Below are 23,088 nucleotides of genomic sequence, written 5' to 3'. Positions count from 1 at the left end.
TGTGGAGAAGCTTGATGGGGGAGGTTGTGAGACTTATGCTCGCACTTTGTGAACTATGGAGTTAGCTGTGTTCTGCTGAAAGCAGGATTGCCTTAGGTCTTTTGTGTTTTTGATAGTCATGTTCGCTATAACTGGAAGCTTGTCTGATTAGTGGATTGGGATGAGAGTGTGCCTTGCTGAAGAATTTTCCGCATGGTCATGAAGGAGAGAACGGATGTCAGGGGTTCCGGTTTCTCTGTGGATCTGCGTGTTTCTGACGAACCATGGGGCGTCTACGATCATCCGCAGGCATTTGTTTTGTATCCTCTGTAGTTTCTGGATGTTAGATTTGGATGTGTGACTCCATGCCGGGGATGCATATGTGATTACTAGTCGAATTACCATCTTATATAATAACAGCTTGTTGCGTTTATCCAATTTGCTGTTGCGATTGATCAGGGGATAGAGTTGGGCTATGGTTCTGGATGTCTTTGTGCCTATGAGCTTGATATGGCTGTTGAAATTTAGCTTTTTGTCTAGCTGTACTCCAAGGTATTTGGCTTCTGTCTGCCATAGTATCTTTTTTCCGAGAAGTTCAATATCATCTTGGAAGAAGGCTTTGCGTCTGGTGAACAGTATAGCTGAGCTTTCTTTTGACTTGATTTACTTGTATCCTCCAGTCGGAGAACCATTTCTCTAGCTTTGTGATAGTATCCTGGAGACGACTGATCGCCAGGTGTGGGCGGAGAGATCTTGTCATTATGGCTGTGTCGTCAGCATATAGGGCTGTGATGGTAGTCCTCAGGTTCTGTGGAATGTCAGCCACGTAGATTGTGAAAAGTAAAGGAGCCAAAAGAGATCCCTGTGGTACTCCTGCCAGGATTTTGCGCCTAGTTGAGATGGTGCCATTTATTTTTATCTGCATGGATCTGTCAGTGAGGTATGATTTTATTAGACGGGTAAGGTTTGTTGGAATGTTGGCCTGAATGAGTTTATAGAGTAATCCTTGATGCCATACCTTATCAAAGGCCTTAGCAATATCCAGAAAAACTGCAGCTGTGTGAAGGTGCCAGTTGTATCCTTGAGTGATATGCTCCACTAGTCGGTGTATTTGTTGCACTGTGCTGTGCATACGGCGGAAGCCGAATTGTTCGTTTGGGATTATTCCTAATTGGTCTGATTTTTCTTGTAGTCTTGAAAGGATAATTTTTTCAGCAATCTTTCCCAGGTTGGAAAGCAGGCTTATTGGACGGTAGCTTTGCGGGAGTTGCGGATTGTTTCCTGGCTTTTTTATTGGTATGATGTCTGCTGTTTTCCATGCAGAGGGGAAACTTATTGCCAGAACATCCTCCGACTACTATTAAGAAGGTTTATGCAAATAAAAAATAGGTGTATATATATATATACTAACTATGGTTTTAATAAAATCAATTAAATTAAAATCAGTTTCTAGAATAAAAATTAAATCAATTTTTATTCTGGAAATAAAGTACTTTTGTAAATTTTATTATATCCATTTTTATTTTATTGACTAACTCAATAGCTCAATGCACAGAGATGCAAACGCAATTATGTAGCAAGGCCACAGATTTGCGTTAAAATCTCAGTACTTTCTGGTTTGCTTCGCTGATGTTATCCGAAATAATTTTCCTTTCAGGCGTAATCGGCAGAGAGCATAGCTTAAGTCTCATGAGAAGAAATTATAGGCTCAAATAAATCATTAGGAAGGATATGCTAGTCATCAAGTGGCGATGAGATTCCTTGCCTGGTGGGAGAATCACAATGCTGGTTATTAAAGTAGCTTATAACAAATGCTTTCAGAGGAGGGCTCATGTACACTGTTTAACAAAGATACCTGTCATGTGCCTACAGATATATGTGACATGCAAAACGCTCTATAAAAACCATCATCGTCATTCATACATAGTATGCTTTGTTTACAGTTAAGTTATGTTTGTTACATCTTTCGTTCATTTCTTTATAAATATACATTTTACATTTATATTTACACATTCAGTGAACAAAAGTAATGCTAATATCGTAGTAATGATGAGTATGAAGATTTGTTGATGAAGGCGTTTTAAATCTGACTAATCTCACCGACATCGAAGCTAGTGTTAGCTTTTATGAAGACCGTCGGCTCTGCATGCACTGTTCACGCTATTTGGTACTTTTTAAAGGTGGCAGGTAGGTGCTATACTTCTGTGATTTCTGAAGTGAAGATGTTGATACAGTTTGCACAGTTCGTGTTTTAGTGTTCTGTCATTGCTTATGTGTTTTAAATTTTGTGGTGGGTTGCCGAGCAGCGTGGGTAGGAGATGTTATCTTAGTGTTGAAGCGTGCAGTTGTGTAAACAGTTATGGTGGGTCGAACCATACCTTATGCTGTAGTTAGCATACGTGTTGTGAAGTAATTCCTTAGACTCCTTGAGTCGTATTTCAGAATTTTAATGCTCAGAACTTTGGGCATCGCCATAAGGACATCGGTTATTGGGTGGTGTACATGAGTTCTCCAACGCTTAAATAGTCTAGATTCCAATTAATATCATACTTCGCTCAGTGTGGAATTCATTTAGAAGAACAGTTCATTTATTCATTTATTATTAGCAATATTAAACATACCAGTAACTAATTTTTTTACAGTGATGGTTGATAATAGTTTACAATTACACTTCACAGTTATACAATGTAAATAACTTGATTGCATACTGCAGTTTACATTTTTTGTTGTTATTTTTGATAAAGTGTTAACAAAAAGATTATTTATAATGTATACCATTGATATATTATAATTTGTGTTTTTAATACAAATACAGTAAGAAGTATATTTTTAGATGATATATATATTTTCATCATCAAGTTAACTCTAGTGTTCATGCCTACTATTTACATTACATACATGAAGTAGACAAAGAGTGTGTGATACAACATGATAGACATGCCAGTCAATTGCCCAAAGCTAACAACAAAGTACGATCTGAAGGTATAAGTATGAAATATATATTGCATATTAAGTGAGTTTATTTAAAGATAATAATGTGTGTGTGTGTGTGTGTGTGTGTGTGTGTGTGTGTGTGTGTGTGTGTGTGTGTGTGTGTGTGTGTGTGTGTGTGTGTGTGTGTGTGTGTGTGTGTGTGTGTGTGTGTGTGTGTGTGTGTGTGTGGGTGGGTGGGTGGGTGTGGGTGTGTGAATTATGCAGAGTATAAAATAAAGTATTGAAAGTAACAAAATGTATTATGTGAATTGTGTGCTAATTTTAGTATTGAAAGGATGATGACGTAGAATATTCTCATATTGTTCCAATTTAGTTAGCTCTCTGAGACAGCTGGATTATTAATTAACATAACTTTTTCTTATTATTTTAGTTTTGCTGGCTTTCATGGCTGTGGTTAGGATGTCGTTAGGACAATTTCCACCGTTCGTATGTTAATGTTGGTAATTGTTTAAATGTTCTTTTAGATTGTATAGCAGTGTGGTTATAAGATGCTCTCTCAATACTGCACTCTACAAATTGTTATGACGTCGAATGTATTTAAACAATCATAAATCAATAATGAATACTAAAGCTTGTGTTATTTGATTTTCAACAGTAATGCGAGATTTTCATTGTTCCATTATAGCAACCAGCTACAGAGCCCCATAAGCAAGCTTTAAAAAGAAGATTTGACAGACGATTGTACTGGATAAGAAAAAGAAATATATCTGCAGTAGCAAAAAGCTGTTTCCAGATAACCCATCAGGTTAGATAAAATTTAAATTATTTATTTCATTTTTAAAAAATCTTATTGTTAAAGACGTTTACGCTGATTTAGCCAGAAGTAATTGACAATTGCCATGATGTTATATTGCGGCCAGCGCATGACAAATGATTGATTTTATATGTACAAGCAGCATCTAAATCAATGATTCCTTGAGTTATCTTGTCTGGAAGTTTAGTGAAGTTTTTAATCTTTTTCGTTATTTTTTCAATGTTATTTATTTCAAAGTGAATTCGTAAGGGTGTTATTTTCGCAGACCTTTCACTGTGCTTTCGTCAGGCACAAAATGCTAGGCACAAAAATACGAATTGAATTCTTTGTATAGTATTCTATATAGAGTCAGTGTTTAGTTTCAAAATAGATGTGATCACAATTTTACTATCTCATTTATTTTTCAAATATCGCTCTTGATATAATCTTTATTTTTTAAATTCTAATTAATTTTTTGAAGTGAAAGAACTAACCTTTCTAATATAAAAATATTGTTCGGTAATTGATGCGTGTTTCATATACAATGGAAGCGGCTAGATAATAGCTCAAGTTCAACAGAACGGTAAAGTAAGCGAATGTAGAATACATTCGAACTTTGCATAGTTATTCATGACCAAAATTCATTTTCTAATATTTGCTTATAGTTTTGCAATGAGGTCCTAGCGAATTTCTCTCATAATTCAGCTCCTTGCTCTTTTATTTATATCTTTTCCTATTTTTTTCTACTAAATTTCATTCCATATTTCTTACTCGAATTGCTACTAACTTTATTTATGAATGTTCTTACTTGTCATTTTTGAGTCGATTTTTAACACCTCCCTGTCAATTTCGTTCACACGATTTTATTGTGATATTATTTCTCTCATAGTTTGCCCCTTTCCCCCCACATATCATCAATTTCATGACGATATATTCTGTATAAATTTTCATTTTGGTTCAATCCCCACTGGACCACGAGATAGATAAGTGAAACAAAATATTTTAACAACTTCATTTCTCAAATCTTGAAGTTGTCTTGACTTTTAGCAGTCTCCTTTATTATGAGTTAGAATTTTATAGCTGTGTCATCCTTTTCCAATTCAGTATACATTCTCCGAAGCGTTTTACATGGCTGCAATGTAGCACTGATTTTTTGAAAACGGTTGCCAAATTTATTTGAGATATCTGGCCATGACTATATATAATATTAGTAATATGCTATATAATAAATATATAATACATAATTATATATTACGATATTTTATTGTAGGTAAGTGATGTTTCGCATTCATGAAAGATCGGAATTTGAATATAGATTCGTCTCATTAACCATTGGTAGGTTAATTCCAGACGGATAAACATGGACAGCTGCGAATCAGTGGAATTATGGGAAGTATTTTAGATAAAGATATACTCTTTATTTTAATATTTAGTTAAGTATCTAATATCTAAGAACACAAGAATCTTTACCAAAGCATTTCAATTGCAGCTTGCGTTAGCCTGTACGAGGATAGCAGAATTTTTCTCCTGAAAACTCGGGGGTTTTCATCCCTCAAACAGTCCTGGAGAACACACGCAATTTACACGCAAAGTGTACTTACAGGCATACGGCTCACCACTTTTGTCTTGAAATCCTACTTACGAATAGCAATACTGAAACGAAGTATACCTTTGAAGGATGGGTGCTGAAGGGGAATTAAGAACCGTACAACACGATGTTATATCAATTTAAAAATATGACGCCCCTCTTAAAGATTTTTTGAAATCGCTGTTATTTGCGTAAATCTTCATTTTGTTTCCATTACTTTGATTTTCTCAAACTGTGTACTTCAGATTCTTTTTTTTCCATTTTATATAGATTAAGGAATCCATCCTGAGAGGTTTATTAATCATTCTTCCTTTCCTAGTGGAATAATACTTATAAAAACAGATCATTCTCTTCACAAATAATAACCATACTAAAACAACTGCAACTAATTATCAGGTAAAAGGTAATGCTTGTTTTCATCGCATTCCACACCTTTCCTTCTGTAACATCTGACTTCTCCTTAGCTATTTAATTCTCTCAACATATGTATCACGAATACTTGAGAAACCTCTGCAGAACTCCATGGAATCTGAATATGTAGTCAGTTCGCAGTAATTAAGAATTAGTTGTACTCTTAGTTGATTTTTACTAGCACGTCATAGAGATATTCATTTTAAAGTAATTTCTGTTCCAATAATGCAAGTAAAGAATTATCATGAAGATAAACGTCTTGCTTGAAAGGCAGTTTCAAGTAGAGTGATGTGGGTACTCTTGAAAATGAAGAAATAGAAAATGCAGCTTATTTGTGCTATGGACCCAAAAAAGCTTCTTGTAAGGAAGAAGTAAAGGAATGTTTTTCAGTCATTAGAACATGTAGCTGACATAAAGAAATGGAAAAAAGAGGGTCTTTATTGGAGATCTGAAGAGCAGAATAGGAAATGAATCCCACCAGGAAGAATATAGGAACATTTTGTGAAACTTTGGCGGAAAGAGAAAAGCTAATAATAATGGTAAATATTTAATGAACTTCTGCTCTGGACAATTTCTAAAAACATGTTTCAACATAAAGATGTGCAAAAGTTCAAGTGGATAGAAGACACAAAAATTACAAAAAGCCGGTTGACTACATCATTCTTGATAGTGATATCTTGATGCTGATCTATGATACAAGAGTGTTCAGAGAATTGAATTTGAATGTCTCCATTACTTATTACTAGACAGGATAAAAATGGACATTACATTGAAAAGAACAGTATGTAATGGAGTTTTAAAAAGAATTAAAGTTGAGCAGCGTTTACAGGTAAACCTGTAAACTGGACTAAACAAACATCATTGAAGATCATTTGAAAAAGTTTGAAAACCTTGGAGACTCAGTGACAAACACTGAAGAAGACATTGATTGATTCTGCTAGGGCGTACCGAGGTAAACGAGTATGGTAAAGTTGTGCGTAAGGATAGAAAAATAAGAACCCCATAGTGGACACAAGAAGTTAATGAAGCTGTTCTAGAAAAAACATAAAAAGCATAAATGAAAAAAAAATGAAAGAAAGCAAAGTACTGTATTAAACTAGCTAAATAAAACTTATGGGAAGAATTTGATAAGAATATAGGAAAGACATATCAGGAAGGTGGCAAAATGTTCTGGTGGAAAAAGCTTAGGAATGGAGGAAAGGGTACTGGAAAACGAATCAGAGATGATAAGTGTGACATAAAAAATGCAGATAAAAATGATAATTATATTGAAATACTTAAAAAGTTAAAGTATGGTTCTGCAGGGACAGAACCATTCTAGAACTTTTAATAGGAATAAAAATCCGAGTGCATATCAATATTTGAGTAAACCAATGAAAATCTTCAAATGCGGAAGAGCAGCTGGAATAGATGAAAATGATATTTTACAAGAAAAAGAATGGATGTATAAAAGCTTTGCATTGGCTTTACTGCATACTTCAGAGAGTCTAGTCAGAAGGTCGAAAAATTGTGAGAATGACAGGGGAATTTCTTTACTTAGTGTTAGTGTAATATTTTTACATGTATACTTGAAAAGCGGCTAAGCGAAGTTGTAGAAGAACAAGCTGGGTTCAGGTGAAGTAGAGATTGTAAGGATCAGATTTTCGTTTTAACACAACTAGTTGAGAAATGATGGGAATATGACAAGGATCTCTACTAAAGTTTTGTAGATCTGGTAAATTATGTGACGAGGTGCCCACAAAAATGCGTTTAAAAACATTACAATTACATCTCCTGAATGGGCCGTCGTACAGAGCAACCCATAGTCTCTATTTAAGCTGTAAGTCAGCAGTTTGAATTGAAGGAAATAGAGGAAGATGGCTTCATGTGAAATTAAGGGTAAGACAATGATTCACATTATCTCCTCTCTTATCCATCAAATGTATGGATCTTAGTGATCTACATTTTGCACTTGGAAAGAAAGCAGGATTAGGCCTGATATTAGAACTGAATATGTCAAACTTAGCTTTTTGCTTTATGCGTAGGATGATGTTGTACGTCTAAGCACGTCTACTGCAAGTCTCTAGAATTCTCTAACTAAACTGCATAACAGCTGAAACATTTGGCATGAAAATCACCAATCAAAAGACCAAACTGTAACGACAGGCAGAAACATTGAACACATGAATTGCATTCTAAATGGAGAACATATAGAACAATTAAAATATTTGAGATATTTAGGCACAGATTGTAATGAAGGTGGAAGTTTACATCTGGAAATAGACAACAGAATAAGAAAGCATGTGATGGTTAGCCAGCTCAGTAAATGTATACCGAATAAGAGAGAAATTAGCCAAAACACTAAACTAATAGTATAAAAGACAGTGTTCAAACTAACTTTAAGTTATGGATCAGAAAATTGGGTTAGAAGTAAAGCAATTGATTAACAATTAGATACCACTGATATGAGAGTTCTGAGAAAAATTAGGGAGTAAACAAAGTGTATCCGTGGAAGAATCATATTAAAAATGAAGATATTAGAAAGGAACTTTACATTGTTTTTATTCTTGAATGTGTGAATTAGGCTAATCCAAGAAGATATGGCCGATTAAACAGAATCAGAGAAAAAAGATCAGCAAAACAGGTTTGATGCCAAGATGGCAGGAAACATTTCCAGAGGAACATCAAGGTCAAGGAGATTGATTTAGTCAAAAGTGTTTTTGAAGCATGAAATGTCAAATACGTCATTATTAGAATGTTGATAAAGAGTAATATACTATTAATAGTTAATTAATAATTAATAGACTCTTTTGAAGGAAAGTTGTTGATAGGAGATTAATAATAAACTTAATCATGTAATGCTGTCATAGCAACCTGAACACCCCTTGTGGGTACATATCTGGAAACTGATATTCCGGACAGCAATGCTGATGGTGTGCGCTAGCTAAAGTGGTTCCTTGTTTCCCTTTCTTTCTTTCTTGCATATACTTCACTCTGAATTGATTACTCTCTCTCTCTCTCTCTCTCTCTTTACTTCTCTTCTATAAAGAATTTTCCATACGATCGTGCTTCATTTTCTACTTTAACGTTTTGAAACATTACGTACTATTAATCATACAGACGGATTGAGAAAAAAGGTATGTAGGAACCATTGGATTGCATCATAATATTATACGTATACAAGTTTATATGTATAAATAAATGTGATCACTGTTCAGATAGGTCCGAAGATACACGCTTCTTATATATATGTTCATTACTGTGGTGTAGCTCAGTTTCTCTGGTAAGCCTGTGTAGCTCAGTGGAATTGGCGTTTGCAATCCACGACGCTGGACCGTACGAATGAAGACTTGATTTCAAACCTAGTCGCCGACTAGAAGAACATTTTCTAAGCCTTTCTTCTCCCGGAAAGTCGGGGTTTCGTCCTGTAAATTCAAGAAATCCACCGTCGAACCCACACTAATTAAAAATATTGCGTGAGCATTAGCGACCACGAGATGGCAGCCTTTGTTAGTCTTCTCTTTACTGCATGACAATTAACTTAGTGATAGCCTTGGGTTAGCTATCTCTGATTGGCTGCCAGTGGAGATTGAACTGCCCACTCAGTCTCTAAAAGTCAGATAGCGCTAAAACGGCCTTACCAACCCCTATACGGGAATAAAAGGCTTTAGGTGGTTTTTTATTACTCTGGTTTTTATGTTGAACTCAATCACCAAACAAATCGCATTTGTTTTTTTCTCTGTTCTCAAATATTTCTGGAATTTCTGAAAGCCTTCAAAGCAATTAAACTCTTAGAAACAGAGATCTGCGAAGGGAGTGAAATTAGTGTTGTTTAATAATGGAACAGCAGCATTTCTGAAAAAAAGAAATACGTAATTAATTGAATAAAAATGATATTTGTCAGATTTGTTTGGTGTGAGAAGAATGCAATTCGGTGATTTTGTTAATCTGAGAGAGAAAGGTGGATGTAAGTTTAAATGAAGACTAGCAAAGAAAAGGTGTTTGCAAATTGGAAGTGCGATTACCATTATTTGAAGCAAAAAATCACTGAATGAATCTCGATCACATTAAAATGATTCTGACACATTTGCTGAAATTGAAGAATAGCATAAGGCTTGGTGAATGCATTCTATAAAAATATCCCACCACTGAGAAAACGAAGAGACCGGCATATAATCGACGATGAAAAGAATTTATTCATACCTAGAATACATTAACAAATGTCCGCTTTAATAACAACGTTTTTGAAAATTGGATAGACGTACAAAACAAGAAGACTTTAGAAATAATATCTCCAAGTTACTGAACACTCACTAGTAACACAAGGAAAAGTGACGTAGTTTATTTGGTGAACTTTGGTCAAATATTATGTCCAGTATGTGGATTGGAAAAGAACTCTGAATGGAGTAAAGATGATTGCGAATCGTTAAAACAGCAGAAAAAACTGAATTGTTCGATAATTGATTCGCCGTCTACCTCTTCCTTCCTCGTACGAAGTTGATAATTTTCTACGATTTTTGGTCAGTTAAATATAATTCATTAAATGTATTCCTATAAGACGTTTCAATGCAAAAGACAGCGTAATTCCACTCATTCTCTTTACATTTGTGCTCCTATTTTCTAAAACAGTTTAGATCCACAATTTTTACAAGAACTTTTATGAAGGTATGTTTAAGTGCATTCAATAGTGATTTAATAATGTAATGACTCTCCGATTGGTTTCATTCTGAAAGAACAAATTTTAGTTGCTTTGTTTTGCCGACACAAACTTCGGCCAGAAATCATTGCAAATAAATATCAGCTTATTCTAAAAGTATTTTAAATATTGCTACAGATTAAAGCGCCTTCAAGTATTGAATATAAAGGAGCAACCATGTCACTGAATCAATTGCGATGCAGCACTACAAGAAACAGAAATATTATTCGGAGACATGCAGGATAATAAAATTTATCCTTAGTTCATGAAGGGAATTACTTCCTGGAAGATGCGCCCTTTAAAATGAAACGGAATGTCTAAAAATTATTTTCTGACGCAACATCACGAAATGTTTTTTGTATCGTGTCGCATTGTAGAGGAAAGCAAACTCGATTGTTTGATGCATTGAAGTTCGGTGAGAAAACGATAGACAAAATCGTGAATAATACTTTTCAAGAAGTAGAATCATAAAGCAAGAACTGAGCACTGCAATTAAATCCTATAAACAGCAATTTCTCATAAAAGCGTGGAACGATATTTACAGATAAATTCATTTCCTTTTTTCCTCCTAATTCGGTTGCTGCAAAATAGTGAACAAGACCCAAATATTTACCGCGTTTCATATGGAATCTCTTCTTTGTCTCCTTCCCTCTCTTATTAGCAGTTAAAAAAGGATATTCACTGAGAAAATAAATGCAAATAGCTCGATATTTTAGTGTAAGAAAGGAAACAATCAGCTCAGTCGTTATTGGAGATGCCTTTAGTTGGTAAAGGTCTTTCAAATTCCATGAAATCCCTTACCTTTGTAAGGGCTTTTCAGCAAAAAGTGAGGTAGTCGATCTCATGCTGATTCGGAAGAGTTTCACCCCTGTAAAATTGGAGTCTTCATTTCTCATAACAAGCACACCACTGAGAAAGGAGAAATATAACATTTGAGTGACAAAATATATTCCAGGTGACGTAGTACTAACCGTTGTATCTTAGTGACCTAACGTTTTCGAAGTCAAGCATATTTCAATACTCGTGGATCGTAAAGTTCCAAGAAGGAAGGTGAAAAAAAATTACGCTAAATATTCGGAATTTTCAGCTTGCTAATTCAAAGTTATAAAAGAGCATTTGAAAGGGAAAACGTGCCTCTTTCAATGCACTGTTTCAGTACAAATCCTTTATTTGTTTTTGTTTCAATGTATAACGCATATAATGGGGAAATAGCAGCGAATATTCAATGTTCTCCCGAAAATCTCGAGGAAAAAAATTATTTCAACTAAAACCACAGGATCATTTTAGCAAACAGAAGTTTTTATTTAACAAATAAATCAAAAGCATTTTTATCTTGCGGTGGAAAAGATCATTCCATGAAGAAAATATTCCTAAGCAGGCACAAAAGGGATCAAGACTCCAGTGTGACTAAGTCACCATATTCTACTTACTAGCAGCATTAACTAAAATATAAAAGGAAATTTATTTCTTACAACCAGGTAGAGATAAAAGAAGAAGCTAAGAAATGAATAAAACACAAGAATTATAGAGAATGGCAGATAGAACAAAGGATCCCAGTATATTTAGCAGGCCTCAATTTAGAAGCTCTGGAAATGACAAAAAGCGTACGTACAACTTTCTCCATTAATTTGAAGACGATTTAGGTGATAGCATTTGGTCGATTGTTTGACGGTAGACTTCTGTCTTCCTTCTCTGGAATAGGCTGGTAAAGCTTGCTTCCAAATTTTGGGATGTGGAATGTCTGAAATAAATAAGAGATGCTATCGGGACCAAGAGACTTTACTGTTGAAGTTGTTTATTAATTTTCTTTTGTCTTTGTGTCGAAAAACTATAGGAAGCATACTGTGCACAGATTCTGGTCTGTGAGCGATGTCGTGATGCCAGGAGGTCGCTTTATCTGTTGGTTCTGCTTTCGACCATTTTCAAGTCCTCTTGAGCTCTACTAATGACTGTTTTGCATTTGTGCGTATAGTATAGGCAAAGTATTAAGCTGGAGTTATTGGTGTGAACCACATGCAATGAGCGCACGTTTTTCTTCGACACTTTCTGTTAAACCCGGGATTCGAAAGTGGACGAGGATTCTGGGTAGGATAGGGAATTAATACCTCCATTATGCTAAGGATAATTTCTGTTATTTGTCTGGAGCAGGTGTTAGGATCGAACAGTCAGACCTTGGAGAGAATTTAAAGGCTAGATTATGAAATGTAAAGAGGTCTCAGTAGGTATCAAATACTGAAGAACGGTAATAGATGAGACGATCCTTACTAGATGGGACAAGGAAACCTTAGGCCAGAGGAGGTCTAAAGCAGGAGATTCTAAATTGGCTATTTTCTGAGATGTAATGTCTGATTTCACAAGTGCCACCCTAGTGGCAAAAGAAATTGTGAAGTGTGTAATTTTGATATTCGAGAAATAATTTGATGCACAGTAGATGTACGTGATATTTTGGTTTCTGTGAAGAGTAAGAAGTCTGGTTGTGGATGATATGGTGATGGCGAATGTCATTTATGTTGGTGGTAATGCCGCGGATGCTATTTAAGTGGATGTGTTAGGGAGTTTTTGAAGAGGTTTCCAATAAGATGGATGGTGGATGGTAGTATTTCATCATGATATGAAGGTTTCTTAATTCATCATTTCCAATGTGCATGGAGGAAGTTATTGTACTGAATATCGTAGGCTTACAAGAATGTGTATTGCTTATGTGGCTAAGACAATCCATATAGCTCGTTAAAAAATTAAAAAAAAAGAGAGAAATCAAGCTGATGTTAATTAAAGCAACCTATGGTGTTGTTCAGTCTCGACCGTTTTAGTAATTTTGGTCTTTTTATGTATTGCTTAAGTTAGTGAAAAAGTGACTTTTTTAAAAACTGAATTTCTTAATACGATTACTTCTATTTAGCACATTTCCCACAACAAACACTAAATTTATTCATCTGATCGTGGAATAGGCCTACTGGGGATACCACGTTAAAAAAAGCGCGCCTCATACTCTACCTCAAAGGTGGTGCGGAAAAGAGTACATCTGATGCTTTGGTCGATGTCGTTTCATAACAGTCTGTCTCTGAAACTGCTGTGATAGTAGGCATTTCTGCTCATACTAAATGGTTTTCCTTATAAATAAATCACGAATCTCCGGTAGAAGTATCACCTTCAGTGATATTTTGAGAAAATACTAAACATTTATCAACCGCACTTTGGATGGTTTCAAAAAATCAGCAGCTCATTTATGGGAGGATTTTGTTTTCTCGTTGAGTTTAATATTTCTAATAGATGAGTGTGTTCAATCAACACATTACAGAGTTTTTAAATTGTGAGTTTATCTTGCATTTCTTGTAGATATTTGCACAGTCATATAGCAAAATAGCGAGAATTTTCCTGGTTTAAATTTTCCATTCTGCATATCTTTTCAGTTTTGAACTGATGACGTCCACGTTCTTTCCAAAAAAGTGTGTTTTGTCCTTTGGTATCTTCCTTGGTGATTTCATCCCTTGACATCAATTCTCTTTTTTCAATTCTCAATTCTTAATTCAAAGAAGTGTTACAGAGAATCTTCTTCAATTTCATGAATATTTTTTTTATATAATACGTGTGTTCTTTCATTTAAGACACCAGTTTTGTTAACAATTTAGAGTTCGCAGATCCGAGTCTGTAATTCATGTCTGCTTGATCTAAAGATAATTATTTCAACTACAAATCGTCAAACCTCCCACAATAATAACAGGTCCCACTTTTAGAATTGACAACAAATTACAACAGTTTAAACAAATGTATTTCAATGAAGTTAAAAGGAAAGAACATTTTATGGACCTTTTCAACTGAAGCTCAATTAGATGGTTCAAGATTTTGGTGAATTGGAATATTTGAAAGGTTTTGTTGAGTTTGTCAATTGGTGTTTGTGATGATCCTTTCCTCAGCTTAAATCCTGTGAATCTCTAACTTGAGTCACTGTGAATCAGAGACACAAGTGATTGCATAGTTTCAGGAGTCACTTTTTAAGGTGACTAAAGTTTACACTATCATGAGGATAGTGTAAACAATATTGCGTTCTCTTAATTTACAGTTTCTTTCCTATGCTTATACAATTCCTTGTCTACTCATTTATATAATTGAAATACTTATACTATCAGATGAAGAATAATCTACAGAGAGGTATATGTTTTCACTGAAGGTAAGAAAAGGTTTGTTCGTTATTTTCTGCACACTATGATACAAGGTAGTGTGTAGAAAATAACGAACTGATAATATAACTGAAATAGTGAACTGTGTGGACTGATAACTCTCTTTTGAGTTTGACTTGTTGATTTATTCATATCTAGTTTTATTACTTAAAATAAGATATGAATAAATCAAGAAGTCAAACTCAAAACAGAGTTATCAGTGCATTGCCTACACAACACAATGAATTATAAATATCCTTAAATCAATTATAAGACTGAATAATTGATTTGGAAATGGTTCTAAAACACCTCATTGAGTTGCGAATGTTTGTTGAGAAAAATTAAGGTTATCATGGGAGTGATGCAACAAAATCGTATTGTATTTTTTCGAACTGCACGACAGACATTCTTTATTGTGGGATTCAACCGAAAGGCGAACGTGAAAGCAACCTCACAACAACATGCAGAATATCTTAATCCGTCTCGCCAAATAGAGTGACAAAATAGTCACGTAACCCTCCTTGATTATACTACGTATGTTATAAAGAGTTAGTAACAAGCATTTAAACCTTGAATAAAAGGTCACTGATATTAATCTGGAATCTATGATAGCAACAGTAAGGGGTGAGCCACAAAACATCCAAATTCCTGTATCATTTTCTGTCAATAGAAACAAATGGAGGTGTCAACTAAAAACGACCTCCGTAACAAAAATATTTGGATACACTTTTGCGAAGCGCATAATGTCAACAGACACATGTACTTTTCCCTATGGGTATTTTAAAGGATAATTGCTTACACTCGCATACCGCTTAATCAAAAGATGCCATCTATGGGACAGAAAACTAAACAACATTCTACTTGGTAGGTAAAATCCATGACTGTTTCCCAACACGATAATTTGCAGTGTCGCCCTTCTCTTTTGCAGTTTACATATCAATGTTACTGTTACTATTATTCCACAATAGCTTTATTTTTAGAATTTAAAAGAAAAAATTCATCTTGGAATGATTACATGATGACTGTGATTAAAACAAATCTTGATGGGGAGATATTTTTGATATTAAAAACTATCTGTTTTTACATGATCTCTGATTATATAAAAATAATCACAGTCTAATTATGTTATAATTTTTGCTATGTTCATACATCCATTTACATGCGTTATTTCCGGAGCTATTCAGTCAGGAAAAACAATTTTCGTGTTGTCTCTCATAGAACATTGTAAACAATTAATCAAACCACCACAGGAGCGAATCGTTTATTTACTGTTACAGTGAAAATCAGGATAAATTTAAAACATTTACCAACATAGAATTCGTGAATTGTTTGAAGTTACCCGAATTTGATTCTAATGTGAGAAATTTACTCATAATCGATGATTTGGTTCACCAGGCTAAGGACAGCAAGGAAATAGCTGATGTTTTCATAAAAGGTTCACATCACCGTAACCTCAGTGTCATTCTACTGACACAAAATTTATTCTGTAAAGGAACACATTTTAAGACAATTTCTCTCAATTGCTTTTATTATTGTAAAATAATAAAAGCAATTGAGAGAAATGTTATTGCTTTTAAAAATCCGCGATACTCTTTACAGTTTTCTCATTTAGCTTCCCAAGTATTTCCAGGAAAAACGAACGTATCAGTTCAGATTTATAAAGTTGCAACACGAGAACCACACTCATATTTAATTTTAGACTTTAGACAGGAAACACCTGCTATTTTACAGGAGAAGAACCCAACACAGTGTTTATCCCTGAATGGCTCATAGACTCAAATGCTATGAATATCTCATCAAATACTTATTTCATTCCTCTCGCAAACAAGCAAATGCTGCTTTAAAACACTACATCTCCAGGAAAATCACCACACTCTGTGAATTCTGCAAAAATATTTTATCTGGAAATATTCCACGACAGAAGTCACGCCTACGAAGGGATAAACATTATAAGAGCACTAAGCAACAAATCGCTTCCCTTCATTACTAGAAGAAAACTGGTTTTACAGCACGGGGGAGCACTGTTCCCATTATTAGGCAGTATTACTGTTCCTTTATTGAGTTCACCTACAGTATTTGAAAATGAATCATATGTTTAATGTTTAGAAAATGTATGCTCCTGTAATCTCCAGAGGAGCGTGAACTGTACACACTAGATGGTGAGATGAGTGCCATATTAAAAATGAGAACTAATCCAGATGAAAAAGTAAAAGCAGATTCAAATCTAAATACTTCTGGAAAGTATTTAGGTTTGAAAAACCAATTGGCTCACACAGAAGGAGAGAAACAGGAGCATGGACTGTCACATCCAGAACCTACACTGAACAAACCGAATAACCAGACCCTTTCCCACCAACCATCAACATCAACCAGTCCCAGTGAGGAAAATGCTTCCAGTCCACTCCCAGCCCGCGGGAAAGCTCGAAGAACCAATAGCAACTTCGTCTTTTTATCTCCCCGAAATCTGTGTGGGAATACGAAACTGGTGTGGAAAAATGGTAAGTGAAAAAAAACAACTCTTTTTAAATTATTTTTTATTTTCAGTAAATGATCTGTAATATACAATATCATTTAACCACAAATCCTTAGAATAACATTTGCTAATAATATTTTGCATAGAAAGACCATGACATCTCAATATTAGAAAATATACACAGTGCAAACCACACGCGACAGATTCCTTAGCTTGTACAGTATTAAAATGCCAATTATTAGTGTTGATATTCAGAAAGTTCGCTTTCGGGTGGACGACCGAAGCTATCGAAAAAATTGTCGTATTTGTCTTTAATGTATATAGCTTGCCAATGTTGTCCTGGCAACCAGGTTGGATCTGTGTTCACGACGAACATTGACTGTTTTTGTCTGATCGGATGTTGTGGCAATTCATCACGAGCACAAACTCCTAAACCCACTTTTCTTGTGGTGGGTTCCAACTCTAATATGCTTACTAATTGTTCAGTGGTCATAGTCCCGTAACACAGAACGATCCTTTGTTACGGATAACGTACACTCAAATTCTGCATAAAGAACCACTGTGATGTTTTCAGAAAGCAGTTGAGCAAACTTAACTTCGAGTCGCACACTTCGTCTTCTTAACAGGCTGACATGGGGGGCAACGGCATTTGATCTGGCGATAAGTCAAATCCATAGAGAACGTTTCCCTTTATGATTCCTCATAAGAAATGTCATTATCACAGTCTCTGTTCCATTTGCCTAGCGATGTGAACAGTGACATGTAACACCCGCTGTAATGCCTTTCTTTAAAGTTCGGAGCAAAGGTCGCGAGGGAAAGTGAATAACGTCAGCTGTCACCACAAGAAAATTCAGATTGAAATGATGAAAATTAAATACATTTCTGTTGAAAGTGCCATTAAATCCATCACTAACGACCAGTCCAATAATTAATCTAGATGGTATTTCACCTAGATACAGATTTTCTCGTATGGCATCTGACATATCCTTGGGAATCGAAAAATAAGACACTTGCACTCGATTGATGGGATGTACCATGTTTGACTTGTCTAACACAGACAGATGATCCAATTGAATCTTTGGGTTTATTTTGACTTTGCTGACAAAATGTGTAGCCTCTTCAATTTGCACTTTAGCCTTAGCATCAGCATTTGCAGTCAGTAAAAAATTTCGGTAGAACTGCAAACCAAACGAACACAGACAGAAACGTTATTGATCAAGTACCCATCTTGATGCATGATGTCTGCGTGTATTCGCCCAAGCATCTCGACACTTTTCGATTGATTTATTAGGGATTGTCGTCTACGCATTCCACATTCACGTTTGGTAAACATATCACTAACATTAGTCACATCATCTTTAACACATAGTTCATTTGTCAGTTGACTGTTTTTAGCATCTCTGTCATAATTTAGTAGGTTTTCAATATAAGGCCTATAAGGATACGTGTCTGATGCCACATTCACTAGTTTATCTTGGAGAAAAAGTCAATTTGACTGAACAGGGAATGGAAAAAATTGTTCACGACACCAACTGAAGAATCTTCAATAGGCTTACCATCATTGTCAGTGATGCGCACACCGTCAGTACTGGATATTGGTTGGTAAGTGACATAACAACTTTTTTCCACACACAAGTTGACAAAAAAGAAAAAAGATCTAACCCTGTCAGCATATCCTCAGCAAAAGATGTCATCTTGCTTGCGCGTTTTAGTATTCGTTTTTTTCTTCTTGCTTCCTTGACCCCTCTGAAGTAATCGGTTCTGAGCGTTTTCAGCAATGGTTTTCCCAGCTTCTGATGCTCTATTTATAAAGGCTACACATACAGGTACCCCCCTTCCAATACATCTCCTGTATCTCCAATACATATGCTGACCGGCTTGTAAGGCTTGACGACAGAAAAATTGATCTGAAGGTTTTAAAAGTTAACTTAGAAAGGAGAAGGCACTTCTGAAAATACTACTTAATCCGTACCCCGTAAACACTTTAGCCACTTCTGCCTGCAGTGTGTAATATCTGAGATAATCGGTCATCCTTCACTTGTCGGAAGTGTAATTTAACTATCGTCTTGCCGCCACGAAAGTGGAATAATTTCAATGCTGGTTGACTGATATGTTTGTTTTCGTAACGGATAATAGTCAGGGTGAGCAAAAACGAAGGAACTCTTAGTGCTGCACTGAACACCTCTTAACAATGGTGCACATGTATCACCAACCGTCTGTTCCTGGATTAAACAGAATAAACAAAATATGCGGCTACACCCCTCTTTATATCACTTGGATATTTCCCAGTCATTGTGCCTTTCAGTTTAACACCAATCTGATTAAAACCCAGTAGAAGATTCAACCCAGGGGCCTCCTTGGGAAAACAAAGGTTATAATCTTTTTGGACTGTCAGAGAAATTGTGTTGTTTGGGTTCTTTTTTCCAGTAATCACAGAACTCACATCGAACATGCTTGAAGAAGTTCAGAGTGTGAATTGTAACTGCCATGGGGATTCTTGTACACTTTGTAAAATTCTTCTTTAGACTTTTCCAAAACATTATTTCCTGTGATGTCGTTGTTGTGATAATGTTGACTTCTCCTCCAATCAAGTGGTAATTCCAGTTGAAATTTTTTTTGCGTGTTAGTAGGAAACATTTTCATACTTGCGTTACTGTGAAGGGTTAAGTAAAACATCTTCGCTACGAAGCCAAGAATTATACGATGAGGGATAACCGAGCCTCTTAACAAAATACTGAAGCTTTCCTTTCTGTTTGCGGTGTTTAAGTACTTGTTCGATTAGATACACGTCTTCCGGAATTTCATTGGGTATATCAGCCTTTTGCAGTTGAGGTTCATAGAAAGTTCCCTCCACTATCTCTCCGTCCCGACTGTGAACTCTATATACTACAGGGTTTCTATTAATAATATGAGCAATAGTGAACAATTCTCGTGTCCATTTACCCCAATACCCTTCTCTAAAAAATGTGGGTTTCATCACTTAAAACCACACTATCACCTACTTGAAATTTTGGTTTGGTAGTCTCCTCTTGGGTTCCGCACAAATATTTCCAAACGCGATCCTCGTTGTGAAGGTTAACTTCCGAAGGAGCCATACCGATAATGCGGTGTGGTGTGAGGTTATAAGTATGTACAAGGGTCGGCAAAACTTTCGTATAACTTTTAGTATACGTCATCCATTTGTAGATCTTTGTTTTCAATGTTCTGATAAATCTTTCTGCAATGGGTGCTTCCATTTCGCTCCTGGTCGTGTAGCAATGAATATTATGGTTCCTAAACAATGCACGAACTTTCTCATTGCAAAACTCCTTTCCTTGATCTGTGTTTATGTAATATAGCACTTCTTTAAAAATAGGCTCGAAAGCATTAACAACAGCGTCTGCTGATTTCTTCTTCAGTGTTCGAACCCACGTAAAACGGAAAAAACAATCAATACACACAAGAAGGAAACACACGCCCCCATTCTCTTTTGCCTGGGATGACGTATCTGCCAAATCACATTGAAAAGTGTATAAAAGTGTTGTGACTTTGATTTGATTGTGTTTAAACTTTTCTAATGGATTTATGTCTCACATAAGTAGAGTATGTTGCTAACTAGCTTTTCACGGTTTTCATGTGGCAAATTTGTATGTTTCTATAAAGCTTTGATACTTTCAAAACTAACTACTGTATTAGGATTATAGCTGTCTGCTAACTTTTCCATCACTAACAATAAGTTTTTTCTTTGCAGGTGAAAATAAAGAACCATCGCAAAAGTGGCAGATACTTGCTTTTATAGCAGTGCTGCTAATATTAATGTATGTCGAAATTGACATACTCATCTGGGAAGCAGTATCAAAATCAGCCAATCGCACATGTCTCATCAAAGAAATGTTATGACAAGGAAAACACCACATGCATTGGTGATATCGGTAAATTCCTATTTCTGCATATTACATTATAAATAATATCTGTGAAATAAAGTGTATAAACTTACATGAACAAACGGTGTCGTTGATGTGTATGCATATTTAAATAAGATCACTTTAGAAATCACAGTGAATTCACACATAATTTATTTATTTATTTATTGAACTTTAAAATCTTAAATTTAGACAAATCAAAATATTTCGATGAGTTATGAATAAAATAGGAATTAGACTATGAATAACATAAGGATGAAGTATGAAAAAAAGTGTGTGTTTGAGGGACACCCCCATATAATTAATTATTCTGAAAAGGTCGAAACGCTCTTACCATCTCGATTCTACTCTACTCTATGAATTCCCATAATCTTTTAACAGGAAAGAAATACCCCAAACTGTATTGAAAAATTAGTACTGCCATCTATAGACAACCAAAGACAAAACATGATGACAATGACGGATGTGTGTCACCCTGGGAAAATTCCAAGATATCGTATCTCAAAAACATCGCCCACAATTCCATAGACAAACCAAAACACCACGTGGTTTCACAGAGACATATGTTCCCCAGAAAATTCCAAACACATAACCTCACCATTCTTTAACTCGAAACATCCCACAATTCTTTACGCAAACCAAACACACCACGTGATGTCCTGACAGAAGGAACCCCCAAGCGAAATTGCAAACCTTCCAAATTCTATTTCACCAACCACCCATCACCCAAAATGCCATACACAAACTATTTACTTGTCTACAGCTCATAACAACACACATCCATGATACTGACGTGGCTTCCCCATTCACCCTACCCCTATTTCGTTTAAAGTGTCCCACCAATACGGCACGAATCCTCATCCACTAATATATCTTCCTTTTCAATTCAAAACAATTACGTCACTTATTTACAACTAACAAATTACGTCACTTATATTCATCTGATAAAAACACACATCCACGACGCGACTACTTACCTTATCTTGATCTTGTTCAAAGTGACCCACCAATCACGACACGAATCCTTATCTCTACCATCACCCACAATTCCTACGCGAACCAAAACACAAGAACTGACGTCACCGACACATCTTCCCCAGGGAAATTTCAAACATTCCAATCTCTTGACGTCATCATCTTATCAGCCAATCACGTCACGATTCCTTATCTTATCTTGATCTGGTCAGAAGTGCCCGGTCTACTACTGAGAACTTTTCAGAATATAATTATTCATAATATAAATTATTGTAACTGTCTTTATATTATTCTAATGATTACCAGAAGAAGTCGTGATTACAGCGTAGATATTGCAATTGAATCTCCTCAGAACTGAGTGTCAAAAGATTTCCTTCTATTGATATATGCCGTCTCTCTCTCTCTCTCTCTCTCTCTCTCTCTCACACACACACACACACACACACTGAGTCTACATTGTCCACACAGTCTCCACCAATCAGAAAAATTCCTATGAAAACAGTAACCTTGATGTAGAGAAGGAAGGTAAGAAAGAGTAAGTGTTAAAAAGATGAAGCGAAGATGGAGAACAGATGAGGTCGTTTTCTTTGCAAACTACCTCACCCGGACTCATCTGTACTCTCGATCAGGCATGCCTAAACGTTTTTGGGTGTGGGTCAAACCATCTGCCTTTTTATCGTGGACCAATATATGACGTGGACCAATATATAAAAACCTAACAAAGAAACATGATATAAACATAGTGATGGGTGACTTCAATGCAAAAGTGGGAAGAGGGGGTGATGGAGAAATTGTTGGCGAACATGGCTTAGGCACCAGAAATGACAGAGGAGATCGCCTAGTCCAATTCTGTCAGGAAGAAGATCTAACAATAGCAAATACCTGGTTTAAACTTCCACCAAGAAGACTGTACACTTGGAAATCGCCTCAAGATAACCAACATAATATTGTCAGAAATCAAATTGATTATATACTGATAAATAAAAGATTCCACAGTAGTATAAAGAGTGCAAAGACTTATCCTGGAGCAGATATCTCATCAGACCACAATCCCATAGTTGCAGAAGTACGTCTTAGATTAAAATCAGCTAAAAAATCACAAAAGAAGAAAAAAGAAAATTGATGTAGAAAAAAACTGAAAGACCCGAACATAAATAAAAGTGCCAAGACACAGCTTAACCTGCGATTACAACAGATTAAC

Source organism: Typopeltis vanoorti, chromosome 7, assembly GCF_054136105.1.
Source record: "Typopeltis vanoorti isolate ZY-2024b chromosome 7, IOZ_Tvanoo_1.0, whole genome shotgun sequence".
In the NCBI taxonomy this organism is placed as follows: domain Eukaryota; kingdom Metazoa; phylum Arthropoda; class Arachnida; order Uropygi; family Thelyphonidae; genus Typopeltis; species Typopeltis vanoorti.
This window is presented reverse-complemented; position numbering follows the sequence as displayed.